The following is a 24,508-nucleotide window of genomic DNA, read 5'->3' as shown; positions in this document are numbered from 1 at the left end:
TTGCCAATGACATGAAGATTGGTCAGGTTGTTCACAGTGAGGACAAAGGTCTTAAGTTGCAGGAAGATATAAACATATTGGCCAAACAGGCAGATTAATGGCAGGTGGAATTTACCCCTGATTTGTGTGAGATAATGGTCTATGGAAGACATAACAACACAAGAGAATATTCCATGAATGGTAGGACACTAGGAAGCTGAGTATCAGCAGGATCTGTAGGTGCTTGTCCACAGATTCCAGAACGTGGCAGGGCAGGTTAATTTAAAGAGGCATATTAGATACTTGCCTTTATCAAGTTAAAAATCTCACAACACTAGGTTATAGTCCAACAGGTTTAATTGGAAGCGCACTAGCTTTCAGAGCGACACTCCTTTCCTCATCTAAATCCTGAACAGCCTATCTGGTATCTTGAGACTATAGCCACAGTTTAGTTTACATTAGATTACTTAGTGTGGAAACAGGCCCTTTGACCCAACAAGTCCACACCGACCCGCCGAAGTGCAACCCACCCAGACCCATTCCCCTACATTTCCCCCTTCATCTAACACTATGGGCAATTTAGTTCACCTAACCTGCACATTTTGGACTGTGGGAGGAAACCGGAGCACCCAGAGGAAACCCACGCAGACATGGAGAGAATGTGCAAACTCCACACACATAACCAAGTGTTGTGTGATTTTTAACTTTGTACACCCCAGTCCAACACCGGCATCTCCAAATCATGCCTTTATCGAGCGTGGCATGGACTATAAGAGCAGGGAGGCAATGTTGGACGTGTGTGGAATTTTATTTAAGACACAGTTGGAGTACTGCGGGCAATACTAGTCATTGCGCTTTAGGAAAGATGTGATTACACGGAAGGAGGTGCAGCAGAGATTCACCAGGACATTGCCTTGGATGAAGTGCTTTAGCTATGAAGAGAGGCTGGCTAAACTTGGGTTGTTTTCTTTGGAGTAGAGAAGGTTGATGGGGAACCTGATAGAGGTGTATAAGATTGAGGGGCCTGGATAGGGTGGATAGAAATCAGCTAATCCTCTTAGTTGAAGGGTTAATGACAAGTGAATATAATTTTAAGGTGAAATGCAGTTGGTTATGAGTGGAGTTGAGAATCGTTTTTTTCAGAGGGTGGGTTGGGATCTGGAATGCATTGATTGTAAGGGTAATTGAACTGAATCACATATTGTCATATGTTCAGTATAAAGTACAGTGAAACATTTAAACTGTTGCCATGCATTGGCGACATACTCTTGAACTTAAAATTTTTAAAAAACCATAGTCTAACTTTTCTTTGTCTGCCACCACAATCCCGCTCCAATCTGGGCAGGTAGCCTCTCAAACTTCAAAAAGTACCTGGATGAGCACTTAGAGTCAGAGTTGTCATAACACTCCAGGCTGTGGGTCTAGTGTGGGTTTAGCATAATTTTGGCTGTACATAATCAATGGCCTGAAAAGCCTCCTGTACTGTAACTCTGAACATTTTCCAAAAGTATCGAGATGCTGTAGTATTTCGTATAACAAATGTAATCCCACTATTTAAAGAGAGAAGGAAAGAAAAGCAGAAAAACAGATTGGTTAGACTACTGGGCACATGCTTGAGTCTGTTCTAAAAGATATGAAAAGAGGATGTTTGTAACTCGTGAATGGGATTGGACCAAACCAGCCTGGGTTTGTGAAAGGCAAATTATGTTTAATAAACCTAATGGAGATGTTTCAGGGCGAGGCTATTAGAATAGCTACGGCTGAACTAGTGGATGTGGTGCATTTGAATTTTTAGGATTAGATTAGATTAGGAGGTCGATCGTTAGAGCTTAGTGGTCAAAATTAACATGTGGCATTAGGGGTAATTTATTGGCATGGGTTGGGAATTGGTTTGCAGACAAGAAACAGACTGGGAATCAGCGAATCCTGTTCTGAGTGTTTGGCACCCCATTTGTCACTGCCTATCAGGGGGAAGTATTTGAAATAATTTCAGGTTTGTTGACAGTGCAAATTGATTGGATTGAGCATCCTGAGGTGGATGCATGGAGGCTCTAGGGGGATTTTTGACAAGTTGAATGAATGGACAAACATGTCAGATGCAGCACAACATGGTTAAATGTGAAGTTATATACTTACATTTCATTTCCACTTTTCAAAGTGATTATTTAAGTGATTATATGTTAGTAATTGTGGAAATGCACAGGAATCCGGTTCTCTGTATACACCGGTCATTGAAAGTAAACAGGCTGGTGCCGTAAACGTTGGGAAAGCAAATAATATATTTGTTTTCATTGCAAAAGAACTTTAGATCAGAAGTAAGGATGACTTACTGCACTTATACAGTGCATTGGTGAGACCATACCGTGCAGATTTTGCCTCTTTAGTTTAGCATAGGGCATACATATCGCCAGCTGACGGTCAATTATTGCCCATCTTTAGTTGCCCTTGAGAAGGTGATGGTGAGCTGCCTTCTTGAACTGCTGCAATCAATGTGCTGTATGTTGACCCACTGTTCATTCAGGGCTTGGAATTCCAGGATTTTGAACCAGTGGCCTACATAAGAAAGGATATAGTTGCCATAGAGGGAGTGCAGCAAAAGTTCACCAAGGGTGATTGTTGAGTAGAGATTGATATGATTGGGCCTGCTTTGACTAGAATTTAGTGATGTGGGCTGGGGCAGGATCTGATTTAAATACATGAAAATTCTCTCAGAGCTGGGTAGATGAGATGCTGCCTGGCCTGCTGTGCTTTGACCAGCAACACATTTGCAGCTGTGATCTCCAGCATCTGCAGACCTCATTTTTTACTAGATGAGATGTAGGGACTGTTGTCCTGGTTTAAGGAGTCTAGAACTTAGTGGGCGGCATGGTGGCACAGTGGTTAGCACTGTTGCCTCACAGCGCCAGAGACCCGGGTACAATTCCCGCCTCAGGCGACTGACTGTCTGTGTGGAGTTTGCACATTCTCCCAGTGTCTGTGTGGGTTTCCTCCCACAGTCCAAAATGTGCAGGTTAGGTGAATTGACCATGCTAAATTGCCCATAGTGTTAGAGGAAGGGGTAAATGTAGGGGAATGGGTCTGGGTGGGTTGCACTTCGGCGGGTCGGTGTGGACTTGTTGGGTCAAAGGGCCTGTTTCCACACTAAGTAATCTAATGTAAACTAAACTGTGGCTATAGTCTCAAGATACCGGATAGGCTGTTCAGGATTTAGATGAGGAAAGGATATTGAACCTGTGGAATTAGAAAGCTGTGGAGACTAAGTTGCTGAATATATTCAAAAAAGAGATATGGTAGTACAGCATGGAAACAGGCCTTTTTGCCCAAACTGGTCTATTCTGTCCATGGTGCCCACTCACCTAGTTTGAATTGCCCACATTTGGTCCATACTCCTAAACCCTTCTCATCTACATATCTATTCAAATGTGTTTTCAGCTGTTGCTATTGTACCTGCCTCTGAGAATGTGTATGAGTTACGAACTGGTAGGGAAAGAGTTAAGTACTGAGTTTTGTGAAACAAAAGGTTCAGCTTGCATGTCTCGGATCAGATAAGAATTTGCAGTTAACAAGTGTGGAGGGTGCTGGAGTCAAGGGTAATGAGTTAACAAGGTGAAAAAGCATATATTATGCAGAGCCATTTAACAATATGAAGAAGCATTCAGTATGTAAAGTCAGTTAACAAGGTGAAAAGTATAAATTTTGAAGCCTGTTAACAAAGTTAAGATGATTCATTGTGTAACAACAGATGGTTTAATCTTTACTATTGGTACTCACTGATTGTGATGGTCACTCAATCAATATGTCTGTTGCCTTACCTGGATGCTCCTCCCTACAAATGACTATTTAATTCATTAAGAAACTGCTGTTTGAAAGAAGACAGAGACATGGATGACCGATCTCTCTCCCTCCAGGGTCTGGAATCAAAATGGAGGTAAAGCTATACTGTGCTTCTGAGCGTTTTGCTTCAACTGAGGCAATAGTGGGACGACAGTCCCTCAACCACTTTCTCTGGCAGTCCATTTCACGTACACACCACTCTCTGCATGAAGAAGTTGTCCCTCAGGTCCTCCTTCAGTCTTTCTCCTCTCACTATAAACCAATGTCCTCTGGTGTTTAATTCCCTGTCCCTAGGAAAAAGACTATATGCATTCATCCTATCTGTGCTCCTCATGGTTTTATACACTTCAATAAGGCCATCATGCTAAATGCCTTCACCACCCTGTCATGCTGCTTTCTAAGAACTATGAACTCGTGCTCCTAGCTCCCTCTGTTCATCAACACTCTTCATTTACTGTATAAGTTCTATTTTGATTCAACTTCCCAAAATTCAACATCTTGCACTTACCTCTATTGAATTACATTTACCAGTCCTCAGCCCCTCCCTCATCTGATCAAGATCCCTCTGTAATTTTTGATGATCTTCCTCACTATCAAGGATACCTCCAAATTTTATTATTTGTAAGCTTACTAATCATACCCTGTACATTCACATCCAGATCATTTGTGTAAATAATAAATAACGAAGGTCCACGCATCGACCCTTGTAGCACACCATAAGTCGCAGGTCTCCAGTCCAAGGAACAATCTTCGATCATCGTTCTTTGCTTCCTACTATTGAGCCAATTTTCCATCCAATTAGCTAGCCCTCCCTGGATCCCATGTGACCTAACCTTCCTTACAGTCTGTGGGCATATGGCATTGTGATAGAAGGATCAGCTATGCTGTTATTGAATGGTGGAGCAGGGTCAAAGCACTGATTAGTCATCGCGTTTATGTTAACTTCGGGGGAAATTGCAATGACCTTGTAATGTCCACCATTTTCTCAAGGCTGCACGCATGCACAGTTGTTCCAATGATCCATTAGCATCAATTGGTGTCACCCACTGCAGCATTGATAATTGGTTTAGAGGTCACTGTCAGGCAAGGACCTTCGAAGCCCATAAAGTTAAAGGGAATGCTGGTAATGCCGTTGGACTAGTAATCCAGAGACCCAGACATTACTTTTCAGATTGGTTTTCAACTCACTGGCCAGTTGTAAAACTGTTGATTCTGTCTTTTCTGCAGCATGTAATCTTCTAGTACTGGATGTAGATTTGCTCGCTGAGCTGTAAGGTTTATTTCCAAATGTTTCATCACCATACTAGGTAACATCTTCAGTGAGCCTCTTGACGAAGCACTGCTGATGATTCCTGCTTTCTATTTATATGTTTGGGTTTCTTTGGGTTGGTGATGTCACTTGTAATGTCATTTCTTCTTTTTCTCAGGGGATGGTAAATGGGGTGCAAGTCAGTGTTTGTTGATAGAGTTCTGGTTGGAATGCCATGCTTCTAGGAATTCCTGTGCATTTCTCTGTTTGGCTCGTCCTAGGATGGATGTGTTGTCCCAGTCAAAGTGGTGTCCTTCCTCATCCGTATGTAAGGATACTAGTGTCTAAGCAAAATTAATGTCATTTACAGAATACCGTGCAAGAACTGTAACAATTACTACATTGGACAAACAGGCAGGAAACTAGCCACCAGGATACATTAACATCAACTAGCCATAAAACGGGGGCATGACCCTCTCTCACTAGTATCCTTACAGAGTAGCTAGAGAGAAACTATTCCCACTCAATGGATCAAGAATCCAAGGGTCCACTTTTAAAGTTTTTTTCAAAAGAAACAAATACAAGGTGAGAAAAAGCTTTTTCACATAATGGTTGGGCCTGAAATGCACTGCTTGGAAATGTGATGGGAGTAGGTTCAATTCATGCAATCAAGAGGGCTTCGTTTCTTTTGAAATAAGCATCCAGCGTGCAAAGTTACAGAAAATGGCAGTAGGTTGGCTTTAAGTTAAGATGCTCTGAGCTAATGCAGACGCAATGGGTTGAATCGTTTCATTCTACACCACAATTCCATGATCTTTTGTCATACTGTTGGAGGAATAGTTGGTGTTTATTAAGGAGTACTGCACCACATCACACCATGTTGGTTTGAATCTGATTCCTTCCCCTATTCTGATAGAGCTATCAAGTTGAAATGTTAACTCTTACCTCCCTCCGTGACTGCTGGATCTACAGTATTTTCAGGCTATGTTTCTCATAGCTGGTAGTCTGGGGACTACTTGTTTTGTGACCATGTATATAAAGTGAGGGAGAAAAGCAGCTGTGACTTGGAACTTAGTCGGTGAGTAACAATGCAGGTGTGTGTCGCAGGGTTAGCTGTTGTAAAATACTGAGCTGACGTATGTAGTGGGAGGTAGTATGTGAACAGTGACGCAGCTCATTTTGTCTGCAGGAATGAGTGATTTCAGGAAATGACTGCTTGTTTGACTCCTGTGTCCCTTGTGCTTGTGATAGCTGTTGGTGCATTGCTGCACTCGGTTTTTCAAGATTATACAGCCAAGAAAATTACTTCTAATGGACCAACAAGCTGCTTACAGTCTAATAGATTTCAACCCATGAGCTTATAATGAGAAAGTCTAACTGTTGAAAGGAAATGGGATTTATTTCTGCTTCTTGACTTAGATTGTGTAGGCTACACAAAGACGACTCATTTTTAATTGTTTTGAGGACTAAAGTTTGCAATGAGAACTGTCTTGATTCTAAAATAAAAAATAATTCTGGATCTGAGTAGGGGTGACTGGACTCAGTGTTAACGCTGTTCTTCTCCTCTCAGGTGCTGCCAGACTTGCTGAGTTTCACCCTTTTTTTTGTATTTGTAGACTTGTTTCTAAGTTTCCAAAAACATGAGGAAAATCAATTGCTTGATTGTCCTGAAAGGAGCTTGGTCTGAAGATTAACTACTCCAGCATATGTTTTTGAATTGTTAGCTGCTTCTGACTTTGTCACAGGTGGTTGTGCCACACCGTACCATGTCAAATGAGGGATAAGTTAGAAAATACAGAATTTGTGTCATTGGGCTCCCTTGAGCACAAAGGAAGTACTATTTAGTGTGTTGTGCCAGCAATCAGCCTTTCGTCCTGTTATTTCTGATTCTCTCCTGTTTAGGAGTGATGTACTGTTCACGGTTTCTGGTCCTGGAAAACAACTCCAATATAATAAGCAATAGTATACAGGAAGTAAAAGGTTATGTGTATTTACTTTGTAAATTACTACCATGTTTGTAGGATATTTTGAATTACATTTTTTTTGCACTGCTGTTTGATCTTTAGGAGATAAAGATTTCTGCTTACAAGTTGACATGCAGTTGGAATTATCATTACACTCTCGATTGAAAACATCCATAATGCTCAAAACACAATTACAGTGGCATCGCAGCTACTGATTGCTCCTGTATTTGTGTTGTCAAGCCATTACTCTCGGGTTTCTTAAAATGGGGGTTGCAGGTTGGGATTCCAGAAAAGCTTGAGAGCTCTACGACACGCTGATTTAAAGTTGCCGGAGCACCGTCTTTTCGAACAAAAAGACAGTGCTATTTTCTGGGTCAGTAGATTGTGAAGGAGCAAAGCTGGCCTTTTAGAGTGATATGCTCTTCCTGTTGGATGTGGAACTTTTACAGAGTGTTTTCATGTTCCTGATTATGTCTGCAGGAAGTGTCTTTGGTTGTGAATTCTATCAGATCGCATGGATCGGTTAGAGCAGCAGTTAGAGGCAATAAGGAATTTACAAGAGCTAGGGGGTGTGATGGATGGCAGTTACAGGAAGAGAGTTATAGGGAGGGGTAGGCAAGTAGTGCAGGAGTCTTCTGTGGCTGTCTCTGTTTCAAACAAGTCTGCTGTTTTAGAAAATGTGATGGACTCTCAGGGGAATGTGGCACGAACAGCCAAGTTTCTGGTATTGAGACTGGCTCTAATGTAATGAGGGTTAAGTCCCACTCCCAGCAATTGATTGTAATAGGGGGCTTTCTAGTCAAAGGCATAGACAGACTTTTCTGTGACCAGCAGCGAAAAAGCAGGATGTTGTGTTGATTCCCTGGTGCCAGAATCTAGGATATTTGAGGGGGCAGAATATTCTCAAAGGGGAGAGAGATCAGCAGGAGAGGGAATAGTGTTTTTGATAAGGGAAAGATTTGTACTGTATTTAGGATATTCCTGGGAATGCATTCAGGGAAGTTGTTTGGGTGGGACTGAGAAATAAGATAGGGATGGTCACCTTATTGGGATTGTATTACAGACGTCCTAATAATCAGCAGGAAATTGAGAATCAAATTTGTAAGGAGATTTCAGTTAATTGTAAGAATAATAGGATGGTTATGGTGGAGGATTTTAACTTTCCAAACATAGACTGGAATTGCCATATTGTTAAGGGTTTAGATAGAGAGGAATTTGTCAAGTGTGTACAAGAAAATTTTTTGATTCAGTATGTGGATGTTCCTACTAAAGAAGGTGTAAAACTTGACCTTCTCTTGGCAAATAAGGCAAGGCAGGTGACTCAGGTGTCAATGGGGGAGCACTTTGGGGCCAGTGACCATAAGTGTGCCTCACAACACACACTTCACATTCAACAACCAAATATATGAACAAATCAACAGCACACCCATGGGCTCATCCATCTCTGGACTCATAGTAGAAGCGGTAATGCAAAGATTAGAACAAACACTCTTACAGAAAATTCAACCCACACTCTAGGTCAGATTTGTGGAAGACACCTTTGTAATCATTAAAAACACAGAATAGAGAACACACGCCGGATCATCAATGCCACACTCACAGGAATCCGATTCACTAGAAAGGAAGAAAAGGACAACCAGCTCCCATTCCTGGACGTGATGGTACAGACAACAACGAATGGAGAATTCACCACAAAGGTATACAGAAAAGCCACACACACAGACCAAGTCCTGAACTGCGAAAGTAACCACCCCAACACACAAAAGAAGTTGCATCAAGACACTATTCAAAAGGGCCACAACACACTGCAGTACACCAGAACTGCAAAAAGATGAAGAAGAACACCTATACAATGTATTCGCCAAAAACTGATACCAGCGCAATTTCATCAACAGATGCTAAGGGAAAGACAATGGAACGAGGACATGCTACAACCCAAAGGACTAGCCACACTACCATACATCAAGAGCATTTCCAAACTGACAGCCAGACTACTGCGACCACTAGGACTCATAACAGCACACAAACCAACAGCCATTCAGACAACAGCTCACCAGGACAAAGGACCCGATACCCAGCATGAGCAAAACCAACGTCGTGTACAAAATCCCATGCAACGACTGCACAAAACACTACATAGGACAAACAGGAAGACAGCTAACGATCCGCATCCATGAACACCAACTAGCCACGAAACGACACAACCAGCTATCCTTAGTAGCCCCACATGCAGATGACAAGCAACATGAATTTGACTGGGACAACGCTACTATTATAGGACAAGCCAAACAGAATTCCTAGAGACATGGCACTTGTCCACAGATTCAATCAATAAGCACATCGACCTGGACCCAATATACCAACCACTGCAACGGACAGCTGGAACTGACAACCGGAAGCGGCAGATTCAAACCACTATAAATGCCGGAGGAAAGATCACAGAAGCGCTTCACAGGACGCTCCCAAGCACTGAGGATGTCACCTAGACAGGGGACGAAATGTCTGCAACACAAATACCCAGCTCGGCGAACAGAACCACAACAACGAGCACCCGAGCTACAAATCTTCTCTCAAACTTTGACCATAATTCTATTCATTTTAAAATACTGATGGAAAAGGAGATACTGGATCTAAAAGTTGAGGTTCTAAATTGGAGGAATCTTGATGGTATTTAAAAAATGTCCATATTACAGAGTAGGTGGTGCTGGATGTCTTGAAATGCATAAAGTTGGATAACTCCCCAGGACCGGATCAGGTGTACCGTAGAACTCTGGGAAGCTAGGGAAGTGATTGCTGGGCCCCTTGCTGAGATATTTGAATCATCAGCCACAGGTGAAGTGCCGGAAGACTGGTTGGCTAACGTAGTACCACTATTTAAGAAAGGTGATAAGGAAAAGCCAGGGAACTATGGACCCGGTGAGCCTGAAATTGGTGGTTGTTGGAGGGAATCCTGAGGGACAGGATTCACATATGTTTGGGAAAGCAAGGACTGATTAGGGGTAGTCAGTATGACTTTGTGCATGGGAAATCATGTCTCTCAAACTGAGTGTTTTGAAGAAGTAACCAAGAGATTTGATGAGGGCAGAGCAGTAGACGTGATCTGTCTGGACTTCCGTAAAGCGTTTGACAAGGTTCCTAATGGGAGACTGGTTAGCAAGGTTAGATCTCTTGGAATACAGGGAGAACTAGCTATTTGGATACAGGACTGGCTTGAAAGTAGAAGACAGGGTTGTGGCGGAGGATTGGTTTCCAGACTGGAGGCCTGTGACCAGTGGAGTGCCACAAGGATCAGTGCTGGGTCCACTACTTTTCATTATTTATATAAATGATTTGGATGTGAACCTAGAAGGTACAGTTGGTAAGTTTGCAGATGACCCCAAAATTGGAGGTGTAGTGGACAGCAAAGAAGGTTACCTCACTACAATGGGAAATTTAATCAGGCCAATGGGCTGAGGAGTGGCAGATGGAGTTTAGTTTAGATAAATGCGAGATGCTATATTTTGGAAAAGCAAATCAGAGCGGGACTTGCACACTTAATGGTAAGGTGTGTTGCTGAACAAAGAAACCTTGGAGTGCAGGTTCATAGTTCCTTTGAAAGTAGAGTTGGATGTATATTGGATAACGAAGGTGTTTGGTATACTTGCCTTTATTGGTCAGGGCATTGAGTATAGGAGTTGGGAGGTCATGTTGCAGCTATGCAGGACATTGGTTAGATCACTTTTAGAATATTGTGTGTAATTCTGGTTTCCTTTTTTATTGGAAGGATGTTGTGAAACTTGAAAGGGTTCAAGATTTACAAGGATGTTGCTAGCTTTTGGGAAATGCTGAATAGGCTGGGGTTGTTTTCCTTGGAGTGTCGGAGGCTGAGGGGTGACCTTATGTAAGTTTATAAAATTGAGGGGCATGGATAGGATAAATAGACGACGTCTTTTCCCTGGGGTGGGAGAGTCCAGAACTGGAGGGCATAGGTTTAGGGTGAGAGGGGAATGATTTTAAAAGGGACCTGAGTGGCAACTTTTTAACACAGGGTGGTGTGTGTATGGAATAAGTTGCTAGAGAAAGTGGTGGAGGCTGGTACAATTACAGCATTTAAAAGGCAGTTGGATGGGTATATGAATAGGAAGGGTTTAGAAGGAGACCGGCAAATAGGGACTAGATTAGGTCATCTGGTCGGCTTGGACTAAAGGGTCTCCTCCCTCTCCCTCTCCCTCTGCCACTCCCTTCCCCCTCTCTGTCTGTCTGTCTGTCTGTCTCTCTTTCTCTTCCCCCTCTCTCCTGCACAAATCAATCCATAGATTTCACATAGGATGTTGCGACAGATTTGAACCCTCCAAGTGGAGATTCATTGGGAAAGACTGCATTACGTTGTTAGATTTCGGAAAGTATTACATTTACATTCCATTCCTGAGCAAGTTACTTGAACTAGCGATGTCATGTCGGGATGTTGGTTACAAGCTATTAGCCTTTCCTAAAAGTAAACGAGTTTAATTAAGGGTCAACAGTAGGAGTGTCACCTCAGTAAAGGTGCATACATTGCCAGGACATTCTCAATTGCAGCAACGTTGGACAGCTGAGCTAGAATTGGAGTTCTAATAGCACAAGGGAAGCTAATTAGTCCATTGAGTCCATGCTGGCTCTTTGTAGCACATTCCAGTCAGTTCTGTTTCATCCCTGTCTTGCTGCGACTCTGCAACTTTAACGCTGTTAAGATAGAAGAGCAGAATTAGGCCATTCAGCCGATCGAGTCTGCTCTGCCATTCGATCATGGCTGAAGTGTTTCTCAAGTACAGAATTCCTGATGAAGGGCTTATGCCCGAAATGTCGAATTTCCTATTCCTTGGATGCTGCCTGACCTGCTGTGCTTTAACCAGCAACACATTTTCAACTGAAGTGTTTCTCAACCCCATTCTCCTGCCTTCTCTCCATAACACTTGATCCTTTTACTAATCAGGAACCAACCTACCTTTGTCTTAAATACACAATGACTTGCCCTCCATAGCTTCCTGCAGCAATGTGTTCTACAATTTGACAATCCTCTTGAAGAAATTCCTGCACATCTCCGTTCTTAAGGGTCATCCTTTCACTCTGAGGCTGTAGCCTTGGATCCTAATTTCCCCTACTATTGGAAACATCATCTTCTCATCCTCTCTATTCATGCCTCTCAGTATTCTGTAAGTTTGAATGAGATTCTCCCTCTAAACTCCCATTTGAGTGTAGATTGAGACTATTATACTGCCCCTTTATATGACAAAGTCTTTCATTCCTGGGATCATTCTTGTAGACCTCTAATGCCAGCATATCCTTTCTTAGATAAAGGGCCTAAAACTGACTGCAATATTCCAAATGTGGTCTGACCAGAGAATTATACAGCCTCAGCAGAACATTTCTGCTGTTGCATTTCAAGAGGACCAGTGTACTAATATTGCATTTGCCTTCCTAACTGCCAACTGAGCCTGCACATTAACCTAAAGAGAATCCTGAACTCTGAGTCTTAAGTCACTTTGTGCTTCAGATTTTTGAAACTTTACCAGATTTAGAATATCTTTTATGCTTATATTCTTACTACCAAAGTATAAAACTATATTCCACCTGTCACTTCTTTACCCACTTTCCTAGCCTGTTCAAATCCTTATGCAGCCTCCCTGTTTCCTCAACATGACCTGCCCCTCCACCAATCTTTGTGCAATCTGCAAACTTCGCAACAATGCCCTCCGTTCCTTCATCCAAATTGCCAATGTATAACTTGAATAATTGTGTTCCCAATACTCACCTCTGTGGAACTCTGCTAATCACCAGCTATTGAAATAGACCCCTTTATCTCTGCTCTCTGCCTTCTGCCATTCAGCCAATCTATCTGTGCCAGTATTTTGCCCCTAACACCACATTGCTTAGCAGCCTCCTGTATGGTACCTTGTCAGATGTCTTCCAGAAATCCAAGTAGATCCTGTCAACTTGTTACCTCATTAAACAATCCTAACAAACTTGTCAGGCAAGACGTCCCCTTGACGAAGCAGTGTTAACCCAGCTCTATTTTACCATGCATTTCCAAGAACTCCAATGTCGTCCTTAATAGTGAACTCTCAAATCTTACCAATGACTGAGGTGAGGCTAACCGGCCTATGGTTTCCTGTCTTCTGTCTCCCTCCCTTCTTAAACAGGGATATTACATGAGCCATTTCCCAATTCTCTGGGACCCTCCTCAACTCCAGTAATTCCTGAAAGATCACCACCAATGCCTCCACAATCTCCTCAGCTATATCCTTAAGAACTCCAGGGTATAGTCCAACTTGTCCAAGTATTTTATCCCCCTTCGGATTTTTCAGCTTCCCCAATGCCACCTTATTGATGACTTCTGCCGAAGTCCTAGTATCCTAGTTTTTCCACTGAAAACTGCTCCAAAGTACCTATTTGATTCCTGCATTAAATCTTAGTTCTCTATTGCTACTTCTCCAGCCTCATTTTCCACGAGTCTAATGTCCACTCTTACCTTTTTTACATATCTAAAGGAACACTTGCAATCCTAATTAATATTACTAGCTAGCTTACCATCCTATTTCATCTTGTCTTCATCCCCATTGCTTTTTTTTTACTTATCCTCTGCTGGCTATTAAAATCTTCCCATTCTCCTGGCTTCCCAGGAATCCTCACCACATTGTATGCATTTCTATTGTCCTTGACTTCCTTTTTTAGCCACAGTTGCCTTGTCCACCTCTTAGTATGTTTCTTCTTCCTCGGGATAAATTCCTGCTGTTTCCTAAATTACCCCTTGAGCTTTATTTCCTCTTGAAATCTCTGATCGTACACACACATTCTCCCCCCCCCCCCCCCCCCCCCAGGAAACGAAGCAGTTTAGAATTAAGCAAAGGAGGAGATAGAGCTTGGTTAAGGAAGGGAAAGTGAGTAAGCTTGCAGGGAACACGGGCATTTTTACAGTCAGTTTCTATAGGTAGGTAAAGGGAAAAATTGGAGAAGGTGAATGTAGGTCTCATAGTCAGAAACAGGGGAATTTATAAATCAGATAGCTGACCAACTAAATATGCACTTTGGAGTGCTGACAAAGGAGTACACAAGTAACATACCAGTCATGTTGGGAAATGTGAGGTTTAGTGAGAGGGAGATACTGAAGGACATCAGTATTATTAGGGAAATGAATGGGATTGAATGCTGATAAATCCACAGGCCCCAATAATCAATGTCCCAGAGTACCTAAAGAAGTGGCCCTAGAAATCGAGGATGCTTTGATGGTCATCTTCCAAGATTCTTTTGACTTTGGAACAGTTCCTACATATTGGAAGGTAGCTAATTAAATCCGGAGCAGGTCAGGCAGCATCCAAGGAGCAGGAGAATTGACGTTTCGGGCGTGAGCCCTTCTTCAGGAATCATTAATATTACTCGCTAGCTTACCATGATTCCTGAAGAAGGACTCATGCCCAAAATGTCGATTCTCCTGTTCCTTGGATGCTGCCTGACCTGCTGAGCTTTTCCAGCAACACATTTTCAGCTCCGATTTCCAGCATCTACAGTCCTCACTTTCTCCTAGCTAATTAAATCCCCCTACTCGAGAGGCAGGTGGAAGACCTGAGGATTATAGACCAGTCAGTCTATTCGGTAGTGGGGAAAATGATTAATAGTGTCCATTATAAAAGAATGAGAAGCTGAGCATTTGGTAAATGATGGCATTTTTGGACTTTTAGAAGGCGTTTGAAGTCCAAAATAAGAGATTAGTGTGTAAAATTAAAACACGTGAAATTGTGCATAGTGTACTGAGATGAATAGAAAACTGGCCAACTGGAAACAGAATAGGAGTAAATGGAGTCTTTTTGCGAAAGACGAATGGGGTTCTGCAGGAATCAGTGTAAGGACGCCAGCTATTCATAATACGTGATTTAAGTGAAGGAACTAAATGTAATATCTCCAAGTTTGCAGATGACATAAAGCTGGTTGAGGGGATGAGCTGTGAGGAGGATGCAAAGGTACTTCAGTGTGGTTTGAACAAGCTCTGAACAAATAGGTGGCTCTCGTACTATAATATGGATAAATGTGAGGTTGTCCACTTTAATAGTAAAAGCAGGAAAATGGATTATCTGGCTATACCAGTTGAAGATAAGGATGCATGTGTGCCAGGTTATCAAGAAGGTAAATGGTATGATGGCCTTCAAAGCGAGAGGATTTCCATGTAGGAATGTCAAACTACAGTTACACATGGAGTATTGTGTGCAGTTTTGGTCTCCTTATCTGAGGAAATGCTATCAAGGGAAGGTTAGCCAGACTAATTCCTGGGATTGATTACTATTAAAGCTTAATTAATAAATAATTTCAACTCTTTAAGAACTGGGTTGTTCAAAGGATTATATTTGTTGGAATTCAGAAGAATGAGGGGGAGATCTCAAATTCCAACAGAATTGGACAGGTTAGATGCAAGAAGGATGTTCCTGATGGTGGGGGAATCTAGACTGTGGGTTTCAGTCTAAGGGTATGGAGTAAGCCATTTTGTACTGATGAGAAAAGTCTTCACCCAGAGTGGTGAGCTAGTGGAATGCAGTAGCACAGAAAGCAGTTGAGGCCTAAACATTAGATGGTTTCAAGGCTTTGTTTAGCTCAGGGCTAAAGACCTCAAAGAATTTGGGATGAAGCAGAAATACTCTAATGAGTCAGATGATCTGTACTGATCATAATGAATGGTGGAGCAGGCTAGAAGGGCCAACTTTTTCTTTGTTTCTCTGAAGTCCACCTGGATCCAAAGACTTCTCAGCCCATAGTCCCAATAATTTTTCCCTCAGAATTGCTTCCAATAGTTTTCCCACCACTGAGGATAGACTGGTTTCTCTTGCTCTCTTCTTGAATAACAGCACCATATTGACTCTCTTCCAGTTCACTGGCACCTCTTATTTGGCCAGGGAGGAATTGAAAGTTATTGCTAATGACCCTGCAATTTCCTCCCTTGCCTTCAACAGCCTGATACATTTTACCTGGCCGTAGAGATTTGTCTACTTTTAAGTTTGCCATGCTACTTAGAATTTCCTCTCTGTACTAGCACTTTAATTATATCACAGTTCTCCTTCCTGATTTCTCTACTATATTGTCCCTCTCACCAGTAAACACTGACTCAGTGTATTCAGTTAGAATATCCTCTGATTCCATGGCACAAGTTATCACTATGATCCTTTAATGGGCCCTACTCTTTCCATAGTAATCATTTTATCCTTAATGAATGTGTAAAATAATTGTGTCCTGAATATGCTAATCCACAGGAGAGACCTGGCTTCAGAAAATAGATTTTAATAATTATGCAGTCGATTCAGACTCTAAATAAGTTGCTGCTCCATGTATTTTGGCTGCTGATGCTGATTGAGACCAATTATTTATTTTCTCAAGTTATTAAGCTCACTGAAAATACTCTATCCAAGACCTTAAATGCTTTTTAAAATGTTTGACTTTTTGGCATTCTCCTGTTAACCTTTAATATTTCACAGTATTACATTAAGCCTTGATTCTTTGAAGTTTCCTCCTTATTTGGGTCTGTCTATGTTTTCACGTCTTACTCATGTTTTGTGGGTATCGCAATAGCTTACAGGTAATTGTCACAGTTGGCATGCAGAGTTGACCCAAGATCAGTCTTTTGCTCACCTCTGAATGTTCTGTTCTCCATATTCCTGGAAGTTTCTAATAGTCTGCAGATTTGTAAATAAAAAAGACATGAAAAAAGAAGCTATTTTGTCTAGAATCTCATTGTGACTTTTACAAGTTTGCATTCATGTGCTTAAAGTCAATTGCAGTCACAATTCTTTCATGCTTTGGGGGTTATCCCTGTTCAGTTTAGAAGTTTTGTTCAACAGAATGCTGTAGACTTGCTGCCTAATTGGCAGAACATTCTTCAAGGGTGAGTCTGGTTCATAGAGATAATTAGCACATTATTGCTGACCCACCTTTTATGTTTCACTGGGAGGAGCCTGAATGTTCAGTTGGATGAATTTCTCGAGGGGAATGGTGTTGCAATAGTGCCTACTAATTATCTTTAAGTGAAGCAGTGGGTGTTTCTCTGTAGTGCCTGTGTTCTGTGAAGCTAAGCAAGGCAGCTCTATTTTAGATCTGTTTAACTTAAAGGCAAATAATATTTTGGGGGAGCGGTTTAAGAACGAGAAACTAGGCATTTAATTATAAGCCGCCCTCCCAATCCATCCTGCTTCCTGCAAAGCATACTCTCTTGTATTTCTTATGTTAATAGACACAGTTCAGCTCCAGCTAAAAGTTGGCCTTGAGATGAGGTGAGAAATGCATCTAATTATGGATTGAAAATATGCTAGGTTGGCTAAGTGGCAGTTGGGCACATTGATAATGAAATTGGAGATTTATATAAACCCTTTGCATCCTGCTGTTATTTTGATGTTAAACTCTTACACATTCAAAAGGTTTACTTAAAACAAAAGGCCACTGTCTAAGGTCTTTCTGTCAAAGTACAACAGGGCTCCGGTTGGTTATCGGACCATCCTGATGCCTCAAGTATATGTAAGTAGTTCCTAGTACCTAGCATAATTAAGAAATGCCTTTAGATTAGTTGTACCCATGGAGAAAGTGAAGTCCCAGTATTGGTTTTCTTCTCTGTATGAGAAAAGCTGTATAGATATGAATTGCTTTAGTAACTGTGTTAGCACATAAGTTTCATTTTATGAATTTTTTTTTGCAAAATATATTTTGCTAGCTTGGCTGGTGGTGAGAAGAGTATTCGGTCATTGTTATAAAGTCATACAGCGATAAAACAGCCTCTTTGGTCCAACCAGTCCATGCTGACTATGTTCCTAAACTAAACAAGTCCCATTTGCCTGTGTTGGCCCATATCCCTCCCTGTTCATGTACTTACCCAAATGTCTTTTAAATGTTGTAACTTTCTCTGGCAATTCAATCCACACGAATCACTCTCTCTAAAATAGTTTCCACTCCTTTTTAGAAACTTTCTCCTCTCACCTTAAAAATGAACTTCCTCTCTATAGGGAAAGATCCTTGCTATTCACCTTAACTGTTGCCCTCATGGTTTTATAAACATCTACAAGGTCACCCCTCACCCTACTATACTCCAGTGAAAAAAGTCCCAGCCTATTTTTTTATAAGCCAAACACTCCATTCCCGACAACAGCCTGGTAAATCTTATTTGAACCCCCTCCAATTTAATGATATACTTCCTATCACAGGGTGACCGGAACTACACCCAGTACTCCAGAAAAAGCCTCACCAACATACTATACAACCTCCGCATAATGTCCTAACTCATATATGCGAAGGTCTGAGCAATGAAGGTAAGCACACTAAATGCCATCATAACCACCCAGCCCAGCTGTGTTGCAAACTTCAAAGAATTATGTACCTGAAACCCTAGGTGTCCCTGTTCTACCTTGCAGCCCATTGCTCTACCATTAATTGTACAAGTACTGCCCATGTTTGTTTTACTAAAGTGCAATAGCTCACAATTATCCAAATTAAACCCTATTTGGCACTACTTAGCCCTCAAAGTTTGTGCGAAGATTTGTAGCTCGGGTGCTCGTTGTTGTGGTTCTGTTCGCCGAGCTGCAAGTTTTTGTTGCAAACGTTTCATCCCCTGGCTAGGCGACATCATCAGTGCTTTGGAGCCTCCTGCGAAGTGCTTCTTTGATGTTTCTTCTGGTATTTATAGTGGTATACCACTATAAATACCGGAAGAAACATCAAAGCAGCGCTTCGCAGGAGGCTCCAAAGCACTGATGATGTCGCCTAGCCAGGGGACGAAACGTTTGCAACAAAAACCTCCAGCTCGGCGAACAGAACCACAACAACTACTTAGCCCATTGGCTGAATTGATCAATATCTCTTTGTAATCTTAGATAACCACCTTCATTATCCACTGTACCATCAGTTTTGGTGTCTTCGGCAAACTTACTAACCATAGAAAATAGGTGCAGGAGTGGCCCTTTTTGAGCTGCATCATTCAATATGATCATGGCTGATCAGTATCCCATTCCTGCCCTCTTCCCCATATCCCTTCATCGCTTTAGCTGTAAAGGCCTCTTCCACTTTCTTCTTGAATATGTGTAACCATGCCTCCTGTATTCTCATGCAAATTATTTGTATAAATGACGAACAAAAGTGGACCCAGTACAGATCTCTGTGGAACACTGCTGGTCACAGGCCTCTAGTTCGAAAAATAGCCCTCCATCACCACCCACTGTCTCCTACCCTAAATCTAATTTTGTGTCCAAATGGCAAGTTCATCCTATGTCCCATATGAGCTAACTTTGCTCATTAATCTACCATGCAAAACCTTGTTGAAGGCTTTACTAAAGTCCATATAAACCACATTTGCCATTTGCCATTTCTCATCAATCTTTTTGGTTACTTCCTCAAAAATGTTAATCAAGTTTAAGAAACTATTTCCCTTACACAAAGTACCCTGTCAGAATTTTCATTCACGCCTCGACTCAGTTCCACTGTATGCTGCCCTATGGATGGATATACAACTCGTTTGCTAGGAAAGCTTAGAGAAAGATGCAGTGGTTTTTCTTGAGGTTAGTCTGAACAGCTCTGTGGCAAAGACGCATACTGAGACGAGCATCCACTGCAACTGGAGGGCTACCAACTCTGAAAGATGAAACTGGTTGATCTATTAGTGCAAGTTGTCCTTGACCATGTATTGCAGGCTGACACATTGCAAGGTCCAGGACTATATGCTGAGGGATATATTAGAGCTTGGGGCAGGCGCTGCCAAGATGCATGGAGAAAAGGTACATCTAAAGTCTTCTGTCATATACAGAGGGTCTGTTTACTGAAAGAACACCTCATAACTTTTATTGGAATATAAATTAGTTCTTGTGATATTTAGTAAATATTCTAAATTTGTATTTGGATGGAGGTACTTTAAGTCTGCAGTGTTCAAATGAGAAATACGATATTTTTACTTTTTTTTGTAGTATCTGACTTGAATAGATTTTGAAATGTACTTACAAATAAAAGTAAAAGACAAACTTGCTGTGGACATGGTCATTCTTTGGTGCTTTGATGTGGAAATAAATAAATCCCAAACTTGAGTTTTCCCTTTCTATTTTGCTTTGTATTTCACACATTTCTCAATAGGGTGCTTTTTCATTTACCTTTTCAAGGCAAAAGAATCCTGGCTTTTCTTCAACAATTTTCCCACACTTTATCAAGTGAATTCTATTTTGATAATGTTAAGTATAGTACTCCTGTTGTGAGGTCTTGCTGAATACCAATTGGCTGTTGTGTTTCCCAAATTCTAACAATTTTCTTTCAACTCTAACATCCTGAGATTGTAAAGCTACTATATAAATGCAAGTCTGTCTTTCATTGCTTTCAGTGTGACTGCAACATTTATGCATATAAATACAAGGTTTAAGATATATCCTGACTAATGCAGTGTGTCACTTCTGTGTAGTCTACTGTATGGTGTCATGATGTTTCATCTGAGATCTTCAAGTGTTTGTACTATTGAAATGGGGTGTGATAATGCTGTAATACATTAATTGGGTGTGAAGTTTGATTGGAAGTAATGCGGTTTTAAACTTCCATCAAACTTCCATCATTCCAGTTGGGAGAAAATGTTAAAGAACTTTTCTTAAGAACTTCTTTATCATCAGTGTAACTTTTTTTTGCTGAAGTGTTTATTTTCAGGCTTTTGAAGTTCTCTACAAACACCCAGTTTAAAAAAGGAGTGTTACAGCTGAATAGTTTATTTCGCACTTTACACAAAGGAGCTGAATGTAATAGGATGATCCTAATACTTCATGCTAATGTCTTTGATTTCAGGTTGGATCCTGCTTTTGAGCAAGTGGCTTTAAACATCCCTATGCTAATTAAATAATAGGTTGAATGCATGACTGGCTATTGTGGGAATCTGTAAGACCTTTCTACTCCCAGTTATGATGTAGCTCAGGATTAGCTGTTAATTGATTTGAGTAAACATTAGAGGTTATAAGTACTGTGCAAAAGAAATCAAAAATAAATACAAAAATTTCTCCGCTCTGATGTATGTATATCGAATCCTTGGCAAATGCATTTCACACCTTCCCTAGTGTAACCCTTGGTTTAGTGTGATTTGACATGGCATAGCCTGATGTAGGAGCCACCACCTTTTATTGTTTTTGTACTCCTGTCTCAATAATAAGAACAGATCCTCTTGTGGTTACTTTTGTCTTTTACACTGATGTTAGCAACTTTCTACTACAGAAGTGACAGCAGTCCAGTGGCTTAAGACTAATAAAAGTACAGTGTGCGCTTGGAGTTTGTGAAGTTAGTCCTCCTAACCCAAGAAAGCATATGCTCACCTCAGTGCATCATGGGTTCACAAGACAGATTTTGGGATGAGGAGATTGTTCCTTGAAAGACTTTGTCGACTAAACGTCAATTTCTGAGAATTTGTAGGAGTGAGAGATAACCTTGGATGTGCGTTTGAATGAAATAAGTCAACAGGGTTACAGGAATGGAGCATTGTGTTGAGTTAACTAGATTGCTCCACAGGGAGCTGGCCTGAACTTTTGTGCTGTGACTGTTATCTCACTGTAACATTTGAAGGTTTTAAGGGAATTGACAAGTAAATGCAGCAAAGAAAAGTTTGCTGACTGAGGAGTTTAGAAGTGGGGGTGAGGGGGTCAGCCATGTAGGAATATAGGAAAAAGGGCAAGCCATTGAGCCTCTCAAAGTTGCTCCATCAACAATATGATCCTTGCTGACCTGTAGCCTAAACCTACATGCTGTTGCAGGGTCCGTATCCCTTGATATCCTTAATAAATTTAAATCTGAGATGAACAATTTTAAAAAAAATTGAATTATCATCCAGTGCCATTTAAGGAAGAGTTCCAGTACTCTTGGCATGTAGAAATTTTTTTTAACATCTCTCCTGAATGGTCTGGTCTTAATTATGGCCCCAGTTTTGGAATCTTCAACAAGTCGAGGTAGTTAAACTTCATCTACTGTCTTTCCCTGTTAACTTCCTGAAGATCTCAATTAGACTGTCCCTTCTTCACCTTCTAAATTCTAGAGAATAAAGCCTAGTTTATCCAATCTCTCCTGAAGTGTAACCCCTGAAGTCCATGTATGATCCTTGTAAACCCATGAACTGTTGAGACTCCAAGTATCTTTCCTAAGGTGTGCCCAGATCTGCTGAGATTTGTTAAAATCCATCTGTTATAGCTTTGCTCGATCTATAAGTATCCTGTTGCTCTTTTTTGCTGCCATCAACACAGTCTACAATGTTGCTCAATTTTGTTTACAGCAAGTTTGAATATTTGACTTTTTAATCCAAGTTGTTAATGAATAGTGTGAATAATTGAGGCCCCCAACACTGATCCCTATGGGGCACCACTTAACGCCCTCCTGATTTGAGTACTCACCCATTGCTCCAACTGTTTCCTGACACTCAACCAATTTTATATTAATGTCAATCATTTACTCAATTCCATGAGCTTCAGCTTCAGCTATCAGTCTCACGTGGAACTTATCAAAAGTCTTCTGGAAGTCTATGTGAACAACACCCATTGATTTTTGTCGCTTCTTCAAAAACCTGAAGTTTGTCAGGAGTGACCTATCCTTCATGAATCCATGCACACTGTCCCTGTTTAATTGTAATTTTTTGAGGTGATGAGTTATTCTATCCTTGATTACAGACTCCAACAACTTCCCCACCACAGATGTCAAGCTAACTAGTGTGCAATTTCCTGGTTTCCCTCTGTCACTCTGGAGTGACATGAGCAAATTTCCAATCCAAAAGTACAACTCTTGAATGCAGAAAACTCTGAAGGATTATGATTAGGGTATTGGCAATGTGCTCTTCTACCTCCCGAAACACCTGTGGGTAGAAACCCACAGTCCTAGGAATTTGACACCTTTCAATTCCATTAATTTTCACATTGATTTACTTAAGCTAATGTTGCTTAGACCCTGTCCCTGATCCTCTATTACTTTCTTTGTTAACAACTCTGGCAAGCTTTCCTCCTCATCTTAAATAATAATCATTCAGCATGATACCCCATGGTTATTGACCATATCCCCACTCTCAGCCTTCAGTGGACCAGTAGTGCTGTTAACCAGCTGCTTTAGACAGCTTTCTTCATTCAGAGTTGTCAAATTCTCTTTGAAATTCTCTGCCCTGGAGAGCAACTGAGTCTATTTGAACTTCAAACACTTAGTGTGGATTTGTTTTCAATGGACTAAACTGGTATCCGTCAACTCCTTCATGTTGCAACTTCTGGCTGTCAGTTCTGAAACGCTCCTGATGTATGGTAGTGTGGCTAGTCCTTTTGGTTGTGGCATGTCCTCGTTCCGTGGTCTATCTCTTAGGCATCTGGTGATAAAGTTGCGCGGGTATCCGTTTTTGGCGAATACCTTGTGTAGGTGTTCCTCTTCCTCTTTTTGCAGTTCTGGTGTACTGCAGTGTGTTGTGGCTCTTTTGAATAGTGTCCTGATGCAGCTTCGTTTGTGTGTGTTGGGGTGGTTACTTTCATAGTTTAGGACTTGGTCTGTGTGTGTTGTTTTCCTGTGTACCCTTGTGGTGAATTCTCCGTTCAGTGTTCTCTGTACTATCACGTCTAGGAATGGGAGTTGGCTATCCTTTTCTTCGTCTCTCGTGAATCGGATTCCTGGGAGTGTGGCGTTGATGATCCGGTGTGTTTTTTCTATTTCCGTGTTTTTGATGATTACGAACGTGTCATCGACATATCTGACCCAGAGTTTGGGTTGAATTTGTGGTAGGGCTGTTTGTTCTAACCTTTGCATAACTGCCTCTGCCTATACAAGGTATTCGCCAAAAACGGATACTCGCGCAACTTTATCAACAGATGCCTAAGAGACAGACCACGGAACGAGGACATGCCACAACCAAAAGGACTCGCCACACTACCATACGTCAGGAGCGTTTCAGAACTGACAGCCAGACTACTGCGACCCTTAGGACTCATAACGGCACACAAACCAACAGCCACGCTCAGACAACAACTCACTAGAACAAAGGACCCGATACCCAACATGAGCAAAACTAATGTAGTTTATAAAATACCATGCAAGGACTGCACAAAACACTATATAGGACAAACAGGAAGACAGCTAACAATCCGCATACATGAACATCAACTAGCCATGAAACGACACGACCAGCTATCCCTAGTAGCCACACAACGCAGACAACAAGCAACATGAATTCGACTGGGAAAACACTACTATCATAGGGCAAGCCAGACAGAGAACAGCCAGGGAATTCCTAGAGGCATGGCATTCATCCACAAACTCCATCAACAAACACATCGACCTGAACCCAATATACCAACCACTACAGCGGACAGCTGAAACTGACACCCGGAAGCGGCAAGGACAGACCACTATAAATACCGGAAGAAACATCAAAGAAGCGCTTCGCAGGAGGCTCCAGAGCACTGATGATGTCGCCTAGCCAGGGGACGAAACGTTTGCAACAAAAACTTCCAGCTCGGCGAACAGAACCACAACAACG

The 24,508-nt window shown here is 41.5% G+C and overlaps 1 protein-coding gene across 1 annotated transcript in view; it reads left to right on the top strand.

Moving 5' to 3' along the window:
- Positions 1 to 24,508, top strand: part of LOC132835108 (wings apart-like protein homolog) — a 208,926-nt gene that overhangs the window by 30,016 nt on the left and 154,402 nt on the right. The window lies entirely within an intron of this gene.

The sequence above is a fragment of the Hemiscyllium ocellatum genome, chromosome 43, assembly GCF_020745735.1.
Source record: "Hemiscyllium ocellatum isolate sHemOce1 chromosome 43, sHemOce1.pat.X.cur, whole genome shotgun sequence".
Classification (NCBI taxonomy): Eukaryota; Metazoa; Chordata; class Chondrichthyes; order Orectolobiformes; family Hemiscylliidae; genus Hemiscyllium; species Hemiscyllium ocellatum.
The sequence above is the reverse complement of the archived record's forward strand: the minus strand, read 5'-3'. Positions and strand labels throughout refer to the sequence as shown.